Source organism: Eschrichtius robustus, chromosome 7 (assembly GCF_028021215.1).
Source record: "Eschrichtius robustus isolate mEscRob2 chromosome 7, mEscRob2.pri, whole genome shotgun sequence".
NCBI lineage: Eukaryota > Metazoa > Chordata > Mammalia > Artiodactyla > Eschrichtiidae > Eschrichtius > Eschrichtius robustus.
In genome coordinates, this window is record NC_090830.1 from 96,519,209 (window position 1) to 96,537,565 (window position 18,357).

Consider the following 18,357-nt stretch of genomic DNA (forward strand, 5'->3'; position numbering starts at 1 on the left):
TCTTGTAACATTCTTTATTTTAAAGTCTATTTTATCTGATATGAGTATTGCTACACCAGCTCTCTTTTGATTTCCATTGGCATGGAATACTTTTTTCCATCCCCTCACTTTCAGTCTGAATGTGTCCCTAGGTCTGAAGTGGGTCTCTGGTAGACAGCATGTATATGGGTCTTGTTTTTGTGTCCATTCAGCAAGCCTGTTTCTTTTGGTTGGAGCATTTCATCCATTCATGTTTAAGGTAATTATCGATATGTATGTTCCTATGACCATTTTCTTAATTGTTTTGGGTTTGGTTTTGTAAATCCGTTTTTTCTCTTTTTTTTCCCACTTAGAGAAGTTCCTTTAGCGTTTGTTGTAGAGCTGGTTTGGTGGTGGTGAATTCTCTTAGCTTTTGCTTGTCTGTAAATCTTCTGATTTCTCCATCCAATCTGAATGAGATCCTTGCTGAGTAATCTTGGTTGTATTTTCTTCCCTTTCATCACTTTAGGTATATCATGCCACTCCCTTCTCTCTCGTAGAGTTTCTGCTGAGAAATCAGCTGTTAACCTTATGGGAGATGCCTTGTATGTTATTTGTCGTTTTTCCCTTGCTGCTTTCAATAATTTTTCTTTGTCTTTCATTTTTGCCAGTTTGATTACTATGTGTCTCGGCGTGTTTCTCTTTGGGTTTATCCTGTATGGGACTCGTTGAGCTTCCTGGACTTGGGTGACTATATCCTTTCCCATGTTAGGGAAGTTTTCGACTATAATCTCTTCAAATATTTTCTCGGGTCCTTTCTCTGTCTCTTCTCCTTCTGAGACCCCTATAATGCAAATGTTGTTGCGTTTAATGTTGTCCCAGAGGTCTCTTAAGCTGTCTTCATTTCTTTTCATTTTTTTTCTTTATTCTGTTCCACAGCAGTGAATTCCACCATTCTGTCTTCCAGGTCACTTATCCATTCTTCTGCCTCAGTTATTCTGCTATTGATTCCTTCTAATGTATTTTTCATTTCAGTTATTGTAATGTTCATCACTGTTTGTTTTTTCTTTAATTCTTCTAGATCTTTGTTAAACATTTCTTGCATCTTCTCAATCTTTGCCTCCATTATTTTTCTGAGGTCCTAGATCATCTTCACTCTCATTATTCTGAATTATTTTTCTGGAAGGTTGCCTAACTCCACTTCATTTAGCTGTTATTCTGGGGTTTTATCTTGTTCCTTCATCTGGTACATAGCCCTCTGCCTTTTCATCTTGTCTTTCTTTCTGCTAATGTGGTTTTTGTTCCACAGGCTGCAGGATTGTAATTCTTCTTGCTTCTGTTGTCTGCCCTCTGAAATATATAATTTTAATATGTATATGAATATAAGATGGATTATAATATTAGTAAAAGACGTAAATAAGTTTGGTAAAATGAAAACACCTTCCAGTTGTTAGTGTCATTGTGTCAGTGTTTTAACACTTGGTGACTTTAGTGTTTCATGTATGAAAATGGAATGATAAACATGTTTATAAAAATACATTGTGTAAATGGTATATATGTGCCTCATAGTAACCCCAAAGGCATAATGTATAATTCATTTTAAGATGGATTCAGTGCAAATGAATTGATTGAAATTGCCATAAGTCTCTCATGTTAGCACTATTTCACTCCTAATTTTACTGATAGAATTATCTTGGTAAAGATCCAAGACAGCAATGTTGAAGTGATATGCTGGACCAAGGGATTTATCTTTCCCTTTTTGACAAATGAACACTCATTTTGTATTTCTTTAACATTGAGGCAATTAATAGAGATGATTAAGAATGTGGGTTATAGAGACAGGCATATTGATTATCTTGTTCTGCCTTTTAGAAGCCATGTGATTCCAGGAAGTTATCTTAGCATCATTAAGGCTCAATTTCCTCATTCTTAGAATGGAAGTGATAATATTTACTTAAAAGGATTCATGGTAATTGTTCTATGCAAGGTAACTCTGCCATTATTATTATAGCTTCTAAGACTATTCTTTAAAGGTAGTATACTATGAATATTTTCACACAACAAAGTTTCATTACATTTTATTCTTAGATTATTTTTTCTGGAAGTTCGTTTTAACATATTCCAAATATTTACTGTTAGGACTTTAATATAATTTCATAGTATATTAAATAGTAATTTAATGAGGTAGATCACAACAAAGCCTGGTTCAAAGCTAAGGTTGAATGATAGCCAAGGGTTAGGTTGTTTTTGCTTTAGTTAAGTACAGAGGAAGCAACAAGTTAATTGGAAGAATACACAGAAGGAATGGCCTACGTATATTAAGATAAAAGTAAATGTATGATCTTCCCTTGAATAGCACTGCATCCCAGGAAGTAGGAGGAGGGACCTGTAAAGTCAGGGTAGCTCAGAACTATCAAATTACTACATTTTCTGTCATTTGATTACAGTAAAGCCATGTAGAGGCAGGGACGTCATTATTTAAGAATCCCTTCTGTAACAGTATAAGGAATATTTCTGGACCTTTGCTGTATATTTCTGATTCTATTTTTTATTGAAGCATTGGTCCTACAGCAGATCTGCTTAAGTCTACCCTATGCAGAGGTATTCAGATTTACTTATAATTAATTTCATGTTTTATTTTTTATTTCGTTAATTTCGGACTAATAGAAGTGAATTACTTTGGCTTTTAAAATTTTCTCAGGAATGACCAAATAGATTGTTAAGTTAAAAACACTTTTTTGCTGCCCACATAAAGGGCAGAAAAATACCTTAGCTTCTCATTTCCCTTTGGAAAGCGTATGTCCACAAGCATGGCTGGTGTTTTGACACCAGCATCAGTGAGCATCAGTTCAGAAAGGTGCACAGGAGGAGCATGAAAATGTCATAATTTTTACTGTCACTGAGATGGAGAATAAAGGATAGTTTTGAGATATGCTTATGAGTTACAGTTAACAACATATGTGTGTTTGGAAGTGAGGTGAGAGAGTATTAGGTATCAAGAATGGCTCTCAGATTTTCAGTTCAAGTAGATGTGTAAGTGGGAGTATCTTTTGTGGAAAGGAAGAACACTGGACCACATGAACATTGTAAGAGATAGTGGAGGAGGAATTTCAAACTTCTTTTGAATTTTTGGCACATCCAAATGGAGACATCTAATAAGCAGATGGTATATAGGAAGGGAGTTCTGCACTAGAGATGAAAACTTGGGGGTCATTTGCTTCACTGGTAAAATCATTTACTGGAATGGAACAGAGGCCTGTGGGGGCGTGGGGGGGGGCGGAGATGAGCTTCAGTACATTGGCAAGTGTCTAGGATAGAATCTAAGTGTTTTCAAACTTTAAAGAAACTAGAGAAAGAAGAGCTACTAAAAGAGACTAAAAAGTAACAGTCACAGGTGGAGGAGAAAACCAGGAGAGTGTGTTTTCTGGCAATCCAAGAGAATAGACTCTAGTAAGAGAGATTGTCAAAGGTTCTGAAAAGTGTTGAAAGGGCAAGCAAAGGGAAGATTGAAGACTAAGGCACCTCTAAGATACAGTGAGATATTTGGTTGGTCATGGAATCCACATTCAAGTGTTTGAGCAGTAAGTGGGAGGTAAGGACAATCTTCTTGAAAGAAGTTTGATATTTAAGGAGAGGAAGGAGAGAGTGATAGCTGGAAGAAACCAATTTTTTTTTTCGTCATATATTTTTGTTTGTTTTGGGTATTTTGGTATTGGGAGAGAATTTGTAGATTGAGAGAGAAAACATGTTCTTCTTGGCTGAGTACTGTTGTTGATATTTGGGACTGTGTTATGGAAACATTTTATAACTGATGTTCTCATAACATTTTCATCATTTCTGTTAGTTACCTACCTTACAGCCTTAATGAATTAAGAATTGTGAAGATGTACTTCATCTTTGGAGAAGGACTTATAGTTAAGGTTCCTTAGCAATTTGGAGTCTGTTGAAGTATGTTTATAAATGCCAGACAGGATTGGAGGTGAAGTTTTTTAAAACTGAAAAAAAAAACCCTATTCTGAAGAGATCATGGTTTCTGAAACTACCATTTTGAAAGCAGCTCATTGCTTTCATCTCTTTCAACTCATACAACTATCAAGATTCGTTATTTTTTACTGAGATAACTCTGAGTACCAATAAATTTTTAAAATTCAATCATGTGGTTATCACTGAGTTCTTACTGAATGCAGTTTCAAAGAAAATTGGCAACCTAGCAAATGTTAAAACAGAACTGCACAGTTAAAGGATCTCAGAATCAAATTTTAGTTGATGAAATCAACTACACTAAACACCCCATCAATGTTTGGGACCCTGGACAATATATATGTCTTTTTTGTCCCCATGAGTGTTTCTCAGGTAAAAATATAATTTCATTTAATTAAGTTAGAATGTTATTAGAAACAAATCTCTGGAGAAAATGTTCAGATTTGTTTATGTTGCACTTTTTCTATATATATTTTTATGTTTGACAGTTCCAGTGTATTTCAGAAATTACACTTATTAAAAAAAAGGCATGGAGAAACTGCGAGGGAAATTTTTATAGAAAAAATAGCTTTCAAACTTGTAACTATAGATGCACAGTTGAGTAGCCCTGCTTATGTATTACTACAGATTCTTTTTTTTTGATTTTCTATTCCTTATTGCCTTACACTACAAAGTTATAATCTTATTAAGAATGGTCAGGCTATTTTTATATTGTCTTTAGGATTAAAAAGAATTATTAAGGTAGAAAATCACCCACAATTTACATTAACCAGATCTGTTTTCTCAGTAATTGACCTGCATTTTGAAAAAATAACATACGTGATTCAGGATTTAGTTTGGTTGAAAATTCAAATTCTAGTTATATTATTACAATTCTAATTTCTGTTAACAGTGCAAAAAGAAAATCAACTCTCATGCATATTCTCATATTAATGTCTTTATTAATACAGGTTTCCAAAACGTATTCATTGTCATTCTGGGGCTGACCCTTGATTATTTTCCTTGATGCTGTTTGACTTGGTTAAAGGTAAAATTAGAGAAGAAAATGTTAGGCTCAATTCAAGAAATTTGGGTGCCAACAAAGTTAATAAAATTATATGATTTATTATGGCATATTTTAATATATAAATCATGTGATATATTATGTATTTGTTCCTTCAGAATGGGGGATTGATTGAATATGTGTTAATGAGCCTCTTCTCATAATGACAAATGCTGATCAAATATATTTTTAACACGTGTAGGAATCTGATTCTAGATCATGTACCAGAATTGTGATAATAGGTGGACTAATTCTCAGGTATGTGAAGTGAGAAATAAAAAAAATAATAACAATAATGCTTCTAAGATGAAGGATGATGATCTGAGACTTATTATGCCTCAGTAGTGCACACAGATCTTTTTCTCACAGGAGGTCCCGGGAGTGATAATGAAGGGAATCCATATCCGTGTTCATCATTCATTTTTGAAAATTGATTAGAGGTTCCTAAGTGCCCATTTTTGGGTGGAGCATTTTGGGATTATTTAAAAGCACACAGATTGGGAAAACTTTCAACAAATTATTGCTCTTCAGTAGAAAAAGTATACATTATATATTTGATCAGATTGAGACTGAGAGAGATATCTGCTCTGAATATGAGTTGTTTCCCTCAAACTGTATTTTCAAGTCTTACAACTACTAATGGTTGGAGTTAACATTTTCTCTCTAACAGCAGAAGTGACTGATTGTAAAATTGTCCCAACTTTTCTAACTATTCAAAGGGAGAATTCTGGCTTGAGCAAACTGACAATATCATCAACTTCCTTGTCTACCATATTCCCTTCTTTTCTTTTCCTCTTTCTGTGACCCAGACACATTTTGATAATATCTGCTCTTTTATATGCTTTGTGCATGCCAGTCTTAGTTACTACAGTGTTGCCAGTTCCTGTAGCTTTGCCTGGCACACTGTTGGCACTCAATATTGAGTAAATAAATGTACAGCACTGCTTCTTCAGATAAAGTATCTCTGGATTAAGAGATGAGAGTTTTGAAAATGAAATGACAATACTGTGTAAATATAGTGTCCAGTAAACATACCTTTATACAGAAGACTGGATTCTCACTATAATTTTATTGAAGTGTGTTTGCTGAGCTTACAATTTCTTATTGACTACGTTGGCATTTATCATAGCACAGAGTGGGAGACCCACTTGTTCTGTAGGATAATGGGAGAAAAGAGAGGACAGTGGGGACCTGAGATAATTATGCAGGAGGAGTGTTGGGTAATTGAAGACAAGTCGAGTTGCAGTTTAAGTATTGGAGGGGGCAGTGTGGGGATCTAGCAATTTGGTCATTACTAAGCATTGATTAATTGATTCACTTTTGCGTACCAATTCAACACTAAGTATTGCAGCATTCACATATTTTCATTGCTTGAAAGTCCCTTATGAACTTCCCCAGAACTGTCATTCGTTAATTCATTCAGAATTGTGTGAAAATTACAGAGGGAATCAATGAAGTTAGATTAGATTTTATATTTCTTTTATTTTCACCTATCAGTTTAAGTAGAGACAAATCTAGGAAGATGTTACTAACAGAGAATGTTGATAAAAACTCGATTAAGATTGCAGCATTCTCTGACTGTTCTAGAATCTAAGAACTTGCCGAACATGCTACAGCAAGAGACTCTGTGGTCAAATAACTTACAAATAATATTCTACCTTAACAATGTGCAGAGTATTTCCCAGTATAATTTATGCTTTTTTTTTTACTATGGCCATACTTGTATCAGTTTTTATCATCTAGATCAGGAAGAAAAATATTGTTTCTCAGGCTGTCAGCGTTAGTATTTTTTAATACAATTTGCTTGTTTTTCAATCCCTTAAATTCTCTTTAGGGCTGAATCAACATAAAAGTGAACATGAGTATAGTTAAAGGCATATGCGTCTTGGAAAGTAACCCTGCTTCTGTATTTCTACATGTTTCCACTAACTGCAGAATTATCCAATCATATCACTTTTTGTCTGGAGTGGAACTTGGCTTTGTTCCAAAATATGTGACATGATAATCTGTTGCTCTAGAAATTATGAAGCTCTTCTAAATGAAGCTACAAAGCAGTTATAAATTCCTTCAGTCCAGCAGGATATGGAGTTGAAGGAAGACTATACATTTTGGAGAGATTTGAGTAATTGCCAAGAAATAAATCAACTGTCCATAATCCTTTAAGATCCAGGTGCTGGTGGTGGCTCTAAGAGGTGGCAGTTGCAGCTATAAGATGACACTGCCTGGGCTATTGACTTGTTGATACAGTGCAAGTGAACAAAATGTCTGCTTCTCTCCCACACTTTTTAACTCATTTCAATCTGCTCTGCCATGTGAAGAAGAAGCCTGCTCGGCTCCTAAGTAACTCAGACTCTGTGTTCCCTCTGTGTATTGGGTTTTGTTTGGAAAAGCCTGGCAGAGGTACTTCCTGCTTTGAATGAATGGCAGCTTTCCTTCAACGTACTGGTCTATGACTGCTTTTGGAGGAAAAGGCAAGAGGCAGAGAAGGACAGAATAAATTGATTTACAAATTTGGGGGGCAAGTTTGTCTCCCCATGTTCTGCTCTTTGAAATGAGCTACAATAGTGATTATTGAGTCAAGAGAAACCAGTATAAATCAAAAAGTCAAGTAATATAAGTCTCAGTTATGGTAGACATTGGTGATTTGTCTTATTTCATCTGAAAATGCATTTAGAGTCTGGTATAGAAAGTGCCAACTAATACTTGCTGAAACTGGGGTTCTAGGAGGACTGTAAATTTGTATAAAATTCAGAATTATGATTTTAGAATTAGAGATAACTGAGGGCATTTTAAATCCAGCAAAATATTATGTTGAGGATTTCTTCATAAGTCCTCAATGTAGCAGAGTGATGAAGGTGATTCATAAAACTCTTTTTTCTTCGTCACCTAATTCTAATAATGAAAGCTTTAAATGACCAGAGTAATTCCACCATTTACCTATTAAATAGCTCTGTGTGTGTTTATATGTGCATTTATATAAATAAACATATTTTTAAATATATATTAAAATAAATATATATGTCTATATTTGTTTATATTTATATAGATACATATATACATATCTTTCTTATATATATATATATATATATATATATGCATATATATATATGAAACCTATGTTTAGTAATAGGCTTTAGGCTCAAGAAATCTAAGATATTTTCTTGGTAATCTTTCCTGGGTTTTTTTATTAAAGTCAGGAGACAACACAAAACTGTATCAAATTTTATTTTACACACTAATAAAAAAAAAGTCCCCGATCTTTAGAAACTTATATGAAAGTACAATTCATAGTAGGCACTATCCTACAATATGTGATCCCTAAGTACCTCTGGTGGATATAGCTTAAGATTATATTGAGATTTTTAAAACTTTTTCTTGTATATTTTTTGAAATATTTTCCTCAACTGCTCTGGTTTTAAGTATGTCAACTAATTAATCAGAGTGCTTGTAGCTTTAGTGAGAGTTTCATCATTATTTTTTTTTTCTGTAATGAAATAATGTGTAATTTTACATATAAAAAGTTCTATAAGGTTTTCAAACATATTGAAAACAAGTTTTGATTGTTCAGAATCTTCAACCTTATTAAATGCCTGTTTATGCATAGATAGATATAATTTGGTGTCTAACTGAATATATTAAATACATCAGGAGTTAATCCAGGGTGGAAGGCAGATTTCTAAAATAGCCCCATGACCCTGCCAGCTGGTGTTATGTCCTGCATCATCCTCTCCCCTTGAATGTGGAAGCAACCTGTAACTTGCTATAACCAACGGAATATGGCAAAGGTTGTGGGATACCAAGGTTGTGATTATGTCACAAGAGAGATGTAAGATTTTGTTTTCCTGGTACACATGGACAGCTTCTCCTGCTGGCCTTGAAGAAGTAAACAGCCATGTTGTAAACTAAGAGGAGGGTCATGAGACAGAGAAAACGATGAGCAGCCTCTAGCACCTGAAGACAACCACAAGCCAGTGGTCAGTAAGAGGTAAAGCTAGGTCCTGGGCCCTCAGTCGTAGAGTCACAACCAAATGCAATCACCTGAATGAGCTTGGAAATGGATTCTTTCCTAATCAAACCTCCAGAATAGAACTCAGCCCAGCCATCACAACCTTGGTTACAGGTTTGTGGAGTCCTGACTCGAATCTGTGACCCACAAAGCTATGAGATAGTAAACGTGTGTTATTTTAAGCTGCTAATTTGTGGTGATTTGTTGCACAATAATGCAACTAATACATCCAGCAGATAAGAATTAGAATTGAGAAGAGGTAGCATAAGTGATACTTTTTTAAGTTTTAAACTAATTAAACTATTCTGTAAGGTCTAAATTTCTCTCTTCAGGGAAAAAAAAGTATCCCCAAGGCAACTATGAAATAGCTAAAGATTAAGCATGGGATTTAGAAAATATTTTATAACAATTATTATCTCTATTTCTTCTTAGTTTTATTTTCCTAGGTCAAAAGATTTTAGATTATATGAAAGAGACAAATAATTTGACTTTTTAATGTTTAATCTCATCCAAACTTAAAAATAGTTCCTGTATTTCAAAATCTGTCAGATAAATTTCTCATTGGAAATTCAATACTCTTTAAGAATTAAATTTTTAAAAACGGTGTGAATAGTTCAGCATCTTCACATATTTTACTTAGTCACATTGTATATGTACGTACACAACTATATGTTTATAAAATTATTTATTCCTCTCACATTGCCCTCAAACTACTGTATGATATCCCCAAACTGCTCTTCTAAATAATAGTCTGCCTGTTTTGATACCTCAGCACAGCTAAATATTAAATGAAGATTATGCTATCCCTTATTTCCCAAGCTGTCACTGTAAAACAGGCAAGTGCTGGGTTAAAATATATATATATATATCTGGCAAAAAAAAAACCTGTGTTAACTATAGCTGCCTTGAATCCTGACAATAAAGAGGTGTCAGAGTCAAAAATAAAGTCGTTCTACATGAAATCACGACAAAGACTTATTAATGTGAATGCAGATGACTCTTCAGCCCCAGGTCCCTGATTGAGGTATTATTGCGTAGTTATACCCAACAGCTTTGAATCTCAACTCTAAATGACCACTGACGATAACAAGCCTAGAAAGGCTTGATCCCAGGCCACTTGGTGAGACACCGCCTGTAATGAGCAAGGCTATTTTGATATGTTGAGAAAGCTTTTGCTCGCTAAAGCTTTAATCTGGGTTAAAAAAAAATGCCTTCTCTGCTTCTTTACTTCATGGTTTCTATTGACTCAAGGACTCCGTCCTCATTCTGGAAGGATAGACAAAAATCCTCTTATGTCTTGCTTTCTCAATGAGATATATTTGAGAGTAATATATGGGTTAGTATTGGTTTGCTTAACTTAAATCAGATCCTCTGAAATTCTTCCTACCAGCAGACTGGAGTCTAAAGCGCATAAGAAACATTCTATTTAGTTAGTATAAATTTGCCAGAGATCGTGACTGGAGTAAGCAGCATTTTAAGTCTCTTGCTAACAAGAGAAGTAGCTTTGTTATTATAAGCCTACTGTCTGTAGGTATAATATAAACCTATTGTTAAAATAAGTCAAGATTTCAAAAATTAACTACAGAAAATAAAATTTGTATTTTTGACCAGCTGTTTGCTTTTTATTGTTCATTAAACACCAGTGCACAGATGAACTGGCATGAATACAAAAGTTTAAGGTAAGCTTCACAGCTGTATGTAGGATGTAGCTGATTTTTGGCATACAGCTAAAACATTATGTTTCTATTCCATTGCTCTGTAAAATGTGTAAAATTCATTTTTATGAAAAATGTCACAAAATGCTAAAGAATTAGTTTTATGGAGGTTTAGAATAACACACAATATACACATTTTTGCACAAGCACAAACAAAAATACATGTTAAACATATTCAAATGGTTATCTATGAAAGGGGGGGAATGAGAATAAGAGGTGTTGAAAAAAGAATTTAAGAAATAAAAATACATTGAAAGAGACCTGGGAGTGGGGAGAAATCCACCACTGTCTCTGCAGTGATAGTCACCAAATTTATATTCTCCATGATATTGCCAGTATACGTTTGAATACAGTCTTTAAGACAGTATGAACACTATTTTTCTTCAGCTTTAAATATTTGCCATTTTGCCATGTTTTGTTTTTAAATAATTTCATGATTAGTACTGTAAAGGCTGCATAACTGTCCTTAAAGTTACTTAATGTAATTTACACATCCACTTCCCTATAACTGATAGACTTTATACTTAATGATTCATTTCTTAACTGTATATATAACGCTTTTCCCTTTTATAAAATAAATGAAATCCTAAGCTTTCATGTTTAAATGTTTTTAAATGTTAAAAATGTTTTCAATGTTTAAAATCTTTCTAAAGCATCTAATGTAACCAATTTCTTCTTTAAAGTAAACCAGTTTCACATATGTGTCCTTGACTGCTATGCTTTAAAGAATACATCTTCTTTGTTAGACTTTGTGCTATGCACTTTATATATTGTATCATATTGGATCATATAACTCCATCACAAGCAGGATATCTAGCCCACTAATACCTCCATGAGATTTTTAAAAAGGCACCTTTGTGTAGATATGGACTGTGGATAGCACAGTGTTGCCTTTGTGGGAAGAAAAATGTGCCTCTTCTTCTAGATAGACACAGCCCCAAACCAGAACACAAGGGCTCACAAACTGAGCACATTGAATTTTGCCTCAAATGACTCCTCTTCAGGCACCTTTACCCATGACCTTGGTTAAAGACAGTAAAATGGAAGCTCAGGAAGTTGTGTCCAACCAGGAATCAAAACCAAATCTTTTTAACCTTTAAGACTCTTTTCTTTTCCCTATTCCAAGGAAAGATTTTCATCACTATATGATTAACATTTAATGGGCACTTCCTCTATGCTTTATATGCATACAGTATATGCAAGACATCCCATAAAGTAATGCCTTATACGCACATTCTATTTAATCTTCAATTACTAATCCTGTTACTATTTTACATATGAGAAAATTAAAGCTTAGAAATCAAGCAGCTTGGGGAAGATCAACTGACTGGTAAATGTCAGAATGGAGTTTCCAGTTCCTATGGTCAGTTTCAAAGCACAACTGCTTGACCACAGCATTGTGTGGCATCACTGTGAACCTTGTGAGCTGGGGTTGTGAACCAGGGGTCTTGCTGTACTACCGTGACATAGACTTAGCTTCAGTTGGCCGTTCCCAGGCCCACTCCAGATCTTTTGATTCAGAGTCTCCCCAGGAATCTTTATTTTAACAATCGCCCTATAACCCTTAGGCAAATAAAAACTTAGAACACGTGACATAACTGATTACAGGACCTCCTGGGCTGAAATTCTATATTAACATGATACAAATCAAACTTTAAAGCTTTGCATTACAAGGGTTTGCTTTATCTGGAATTCATCTATGTATGTTGGCTCTTTCTTGTTTGCACCTATAAGCTAATCATATCAAACTTTATGTTAAAAATGATAGTACTAATACCTAAAAATTACCAAATATATACAATATTCCTTTACTGTGTTAAGTATTTGTAAAAATATGTCACATTTAAATATTGCAATAAGTGTGGCTAGTTGTTATTACTATATTAATATCCAGATTAAAAATTAGACTCTCATAGAGGTTAAAGAATTAGTTCAAGGTCATATAACCATTAGATCTCACGCACTTGCATGCTAGCTCCAGCACTTAACATGCATGCTGATATGTCTCCCAAATTACAGACATGATCACAGAAGCATGAGAAAGCATAGTGTGTTCACAAGAATAGCAAACTCTTTAGTAACATAATTCTCTGTGATTTTTTGTTCACTATAAATAAGGATCCTGATTGAGACTTAAATAAGTCAGCTTATTTGCCTAGCTAGAACAAGCAGAGCCAGAAATCAAACCCATAGCCCCCAGCCTCTCCGTTTTAGGTTCTTGACACAGCCTAGTACCACTCAGTGCACTTTGCTGGAAATCCCCTCTTTTGAATGAGTTACATGTTTCCATGGTTGTGTTCTAATCCTGAGGTTTATCCTAAATCACAGTTAAACTGTGAGAATACATTTATCTGAAGTATAAATATTTTCTTTATCCTTTTTGGATTCTCCTGATAGTAACTGGTCTCTAATCCATAATGATTCTTGTTTCCACGTAGATCTCTCCCTCAGTCTTAATTTTCACAGACTCTCTTGTTCTCTAATTTGAGAGCTCTGTCTGGTCTTCTCTTGCTTGTCCTGGATTATTGTTTCTGGCCCTTTAAAATATGCCTCCTTCAATCTCTGTCCACCATGAGCTCCACCATTCTTTTAAATATTTGTAATGAAAGGAGAAGTTTCATATTCTGTATTATGGAAGGAGTATTTTATAGTGTTTAAAATCATTTTATTTCAAGGGCATATTAGGCAAACGAGGTATTGGAGCTGTATGTGTGTACTTTGTCAATAGAACAATTCATTAAACATGTACTTTATATGTGAGACTCTTAGCTACAGGTAGTAAGGCATACAAAGATAAATTAAACACGGCCCTGCCGTTATGGAACTTATATTATTAGGGATACTAAGACACACACCAAAAATCATCAGATGTCATCTGTGAGTTTACCTGATAATAATGAGAGATCAACTCCCTTAGACCAATTATTTCTATTCCTAGAAAGTTATGCTGATAACTAGAATAGAATAAAATATATTTCTACAAATATATTAAAATTAGAAACTACCTAAATTTCAAAACATAACTATTTTGATAAATAAATTGTATATATGTACATATGATGAAACATAATAACAATCATTTAAATCTAGATTTACTGACAAAAAGAATGTCCGTGATATTTTGTTAAAAGAAAAAGGGAGTTGAAGTGTAGTGTGTAGAGCAAAAATCAATTTGGCTTTAAAATGTAAGTGGGGGAGAGAGATCTAAAGAAGTCTAGAGTATTATACACCATATTTTTAACAGAAGTTATCTCAAGATTTTTTAGTGACTTTTTCTCTTTTGTTTATTGTGTTTTTAAATTGGTCCCCTACAATTCACCTATACTTATCCTATAGTATATAGGGTTTTTTGCATCTTATTAAATATGTATTTTCCCAAAATCTAAATATGGAGACTTCTTTTAAAAAAGAAAGAAAAGCAGCTATTGTCATCTACAAGAGTTCAATTGATAATGATCTAATTTCTCATAGGACATGAGGAAGGGATGAAATTTTCTGCATTCTAGCTATCATTCTGATGTGTCATCAAAATTATAATTGGACATCACCAGAAATGAGGCTGACTTTGTCTTTAATAAAAATTACGTTTAATAATTCCTATTGTTACTGGAGCAGCCTTCATAATGCCAAATACTTTATTTAACCAACAATATCAATGTATGGATTATTCCATATGTGTGCTATTTCCTGAAGTGAAAAAAAGTCTTCTCAAACTAAATATACACAACTTTGTTTAAATGTTTATTGGTAAAGGCATCTTTATTAAAATATCAATGTTTAAACTTTTAAAACATCAGTTCTTACAACTATAAAATGCATCTGTCTCCTATAAATTCTCACCACTGTCCCCCAGTCTTTGTTTTGAAAGATGCAAATGCTTTCATTTGTTTGAGTTGTATATAAAATAAGGGCAACGAGGTTCTGACTGAAGTTTCTAAGGGTTCACCTATTATTTATCTATGATTTACCTGCACACATTTTACTGCTTGACACTTATGACACATTTGACTGACCCTGGATTATTTACACATTCTTCAAAATTTTTCCCTCTCTGGCAAACTGAATTTGCGAGATAAGTGACTTTTGTACTAAATGAGATGTTACTCTCTGAGAATGAATGTGTATAAATATGGCAACACTCTAGAGGCATTGAGTGTTATTTTCTTAAATAGGATGAGTGTATTATGATAAATAATCCACCTTAGCTATGAGGAAGACATTGATGGATTTTGTCTGTGTACTCTTCATCTTGTCACTTTTAACCAACTTCAGGCTGTTTGCTCTGTCACAACCGCCCTTCTGAAATTGCTTTCATTTTTCGATTCTTCCTTCTCAGAGCCTCAGATGAACATGTGGGCAAAATTTGATATGAACTTGCATAAATCCTAGGCAAGAAATGGTATACTTGATTTAGATAACAAATAACTGTTTTTTCACCGGTTTGTGTGTTCATTTGCAAAATGTTGTTGTGAGGTTTTCATATATCACAATATTTAAGAAATAGGCTGTATCTTTTCTTATAGTATGTTTCTGTATAACACCATCAATGAGTCATATGTGCCTATAAGAACCTAGAAAAAAATTTTTTAGCTTCTATAGAATGTGTGAAGTTTCCTTATGCCCAAAAGATATGAAGATGTGGTGGGCTTGATATAAGAGGGTGGAATTAAAGGGGAGAGAGAGAGAGAGAAAGAAATATGAAAGGAGATTAAGAGATTATTTTGACTTGTCAATAATACTGTCACTGAATGTAAGCTGCTAAACTTCTTAGTACTGATGAGGTAAGATAGTAAAAACAACCACACGGAAGAGAACAGAGAATCACCAGACAGGCTGACAGGACACAGTACAATAAAGTAGCCAACACCGATGATCAGTGGGGCATCAATTTGTCTAGCAGGACGTAGCACCTGCTACTAATTGGTGCAAAGAGCTCCGCAGTCGCTGTGTGGGTTAGCGCATTCAGCTCTTCCCTGCGAGTGCTGGAGCAGGACAGCTAATTGCTGTTGCTTCAGTGCCAGCGAATCAACATGCTGAGCTAATAGCGACAGATAGAGGGCAGGCAGATTCCTGCTAGCAGCTTAGAGTTAGTTGCTTGTGATAACTAAGGCAGTTGGCATATATCTCAGAACGGGGAGAAGGATAGTATGCCTTCTGGGTTAATACGCTGAGGTGTTTTGTTTTTTTTTTTTTTAATCTCTAGTAACATTTTCTTGATGATGTGAAACTGGATATTAATGCCTCCCAGAAACAAGAAGTATGGTGTGAGAACAAATCGTCTTGGACCTAGATTATGAGCATTGGTTGTTTTGAAAGGAATGTGCAGGAGGCAGCCTTGGCAAGAAAACTTGCTGCATGATCTTACATGGGCTAAAGATGAAACTTTAAACCGGCAAGTAAGTTCTTTTATTTCCCCATGCCCCCCCTTGATCTTTCAAATTTAAGGCAGCAGTGAAGTACAGAGAAAGTTAAGACTTTGTTTCAGTACAGAGGGTCTCTGTCATGGTATCACTTTCTGTCATGCATGTTCAAAGACTAGAGCAGTAATGATGTACACATAATTATCTGCTAGAAGAATAAGCACAACCCCTTGTCCCCTCAGCCTTCCGGATTACTGTGTGGTATTGTAATTTTGTTGAGAAGTCAATGCAATGTTTAGAAAGACACGTGCTTTTGAATTATGACTCTGTGTGGTTTGTCATTTTTAAAAATTATAATCCTCAGCCGCTTCTTTTGCTTCTCTCTCCCTGACAAAATATAGGAAAAGGGTGTCAGTACTGACATGGTATGTTCGGTTTTTGCATGTTCAAGTATGCCTGCATGAGGTTTTGTTTTCTGTGTGATAGTTGCAGGAGGTTAGAGTTACTGGGTAAGTTACGTGGCTAATTGTTTCACAATTATATTTTGTGTTTTGTAGTGATATAGAGTATCCTGATGTTTACACATAGATGTTTTAGTGTATTAGAATATCGGCTCCTTTACAAAAGTATCAGGAGCATTAACCATTTAGAATTTGAGTTCAGATGGACTTTATCCTTGTAATACAGAATTAGTACTAGATAGTACTAACAGCTTTCCTGCTTCGGGGTGTGGCCTTTACAGTAAAAACATAGTTTGGTAACTATACAGAAGGTGGGCCTGAGTAGCAAGTCTCAGACCCAGTCTGCTGGTCCTCTCATGTGTGTCTCTAGCATGCACAGATGGTCATCGATGTGATGGAGTTGTAGCATGGATGCAGAGACCTATTGTTAACTAGAGTATAATGTGACAGCCTCATGTAAGGTTAACTCCAACTCCATACTCATTTGATTTCACAAATAGAGCTAATTGTCAAATCCGGTAACCAAATACTTAAGGCATAGAGTTATTGTGTTGCTTAACATCAGAGAAGCAAATACTTTGTGAAAGAAGCACATTTTAAATATAGAATGCTTCCTGTAGTTTTCACACCTAGTTTGAAACTCTTTATGCATGCTCATGGGAACTTATTTTTCACCGCAAATGGTTCCTCTATTAGTTTCTTTAGTTTTCTTTAGTTGTGGATAAGTGTGAGTCCGTGCGTTGATCTGTACGTGTGAGTCTTCAAATTTCAGCAACTTGATCCCTCTTGACTGTGGACTCATTCTCCTATGAAATAGAAGTGCAATTTAATGTGTGCCCCGTTGCACCGAGTGGGGACATCCTCATCTCTCAGATGTTGCAATGATGTGCATGTGAAACACGGAATGTGAATCTCCATCACTTTGCCACAGAAATGACCCCTAAACATTAACCATTCAGGGACTTGACCAGATCAGAGTGTGTGCTATCTTACTGTTAGCTGCTTGTGTGGAATATTATGGGGTAAAGTTTTGAGTATTCTTTATAAAGAAGTTTCAAACCTTTCACTTTCTAAGAGATTTTTAAAATTATAGTATATCCATTTATGAGATTATTTGATGAGCTCAGTGAGTGCCTGAACTATAAAAGTAGTTTAAAAATGAACACTAATAATTATAATTCTAAGAAGAAAAAGCTCAAGTTGAATGTCCATTACAGACTTTGTTTCTTAGTCTTGCCACATTTAAATTTTGCATAATATGCACTGTGCCTTTTCATCATCCAACTTTAAAGGCAGACAGGCAGACATAAATTGAAGCCCTTTGCAAAAATTCCCCAATGTTTTGGTACACAGCTCAAGTTTGAAGTTAAAAGGTAATTATTATTTTCCTTGTCAAAGGAAATCACGATTTTTCTTTGATCGCAAAATGTGTGTCAAGCAAATGTACACTGAGTAATTAATGGTTCTTTTCTTTACTCACTTGATCATGTGGGCTTTTACTCACTGAATAAATAATAAGCCTTTACAATAATAGTACAAAGTAAAATAAAAAAAAAATAAGGTAATCCCCTAAGTGTGAATATTTTTAAGGATAGATCAGTGTATTTCCTCTGCTGTAAATGTACAGATATAATTTCAGACAATAGGAACTTTTGTTCCTACTAACATGTGTAAAATAATACAAAACTTCTCTCATAAACCAGCTGTTACCTCAACTTTTTTTCTAGCGCTGTATACATTTACAGTTTATTGTAGCCTTAACACTGGGGAGAAGTATATGGTTTCAAGTTTTACTCAGGGTCCCAACCTAAGACTAAATTCAAGCTGGCAGAAA

The 18,357-nt window shown here is 34.6% G+C and overlaps 1 protein-coding gene across 1 annotated transcript in view; it reads left to right on the top strand.

Annotated features, from left to right (window-relative positions):
* Positions 1–18,357, top strand: part of PCDH15 (protocadherin related 15) — a 1,145,650-nt gene that overhangs the window by 282,526 nt on the left and 844,767 nt on the right. Inside the window, exon 2 of the mRNA XM_068548948.1 lies at positions 15,906–16,098. The gene's annotated coding sequence lies outside the window, so the exon portion shown is untranslated. The remainder of the gene's footprint in view (positions 1–15,905; positions 16,099–18,357) is intronic.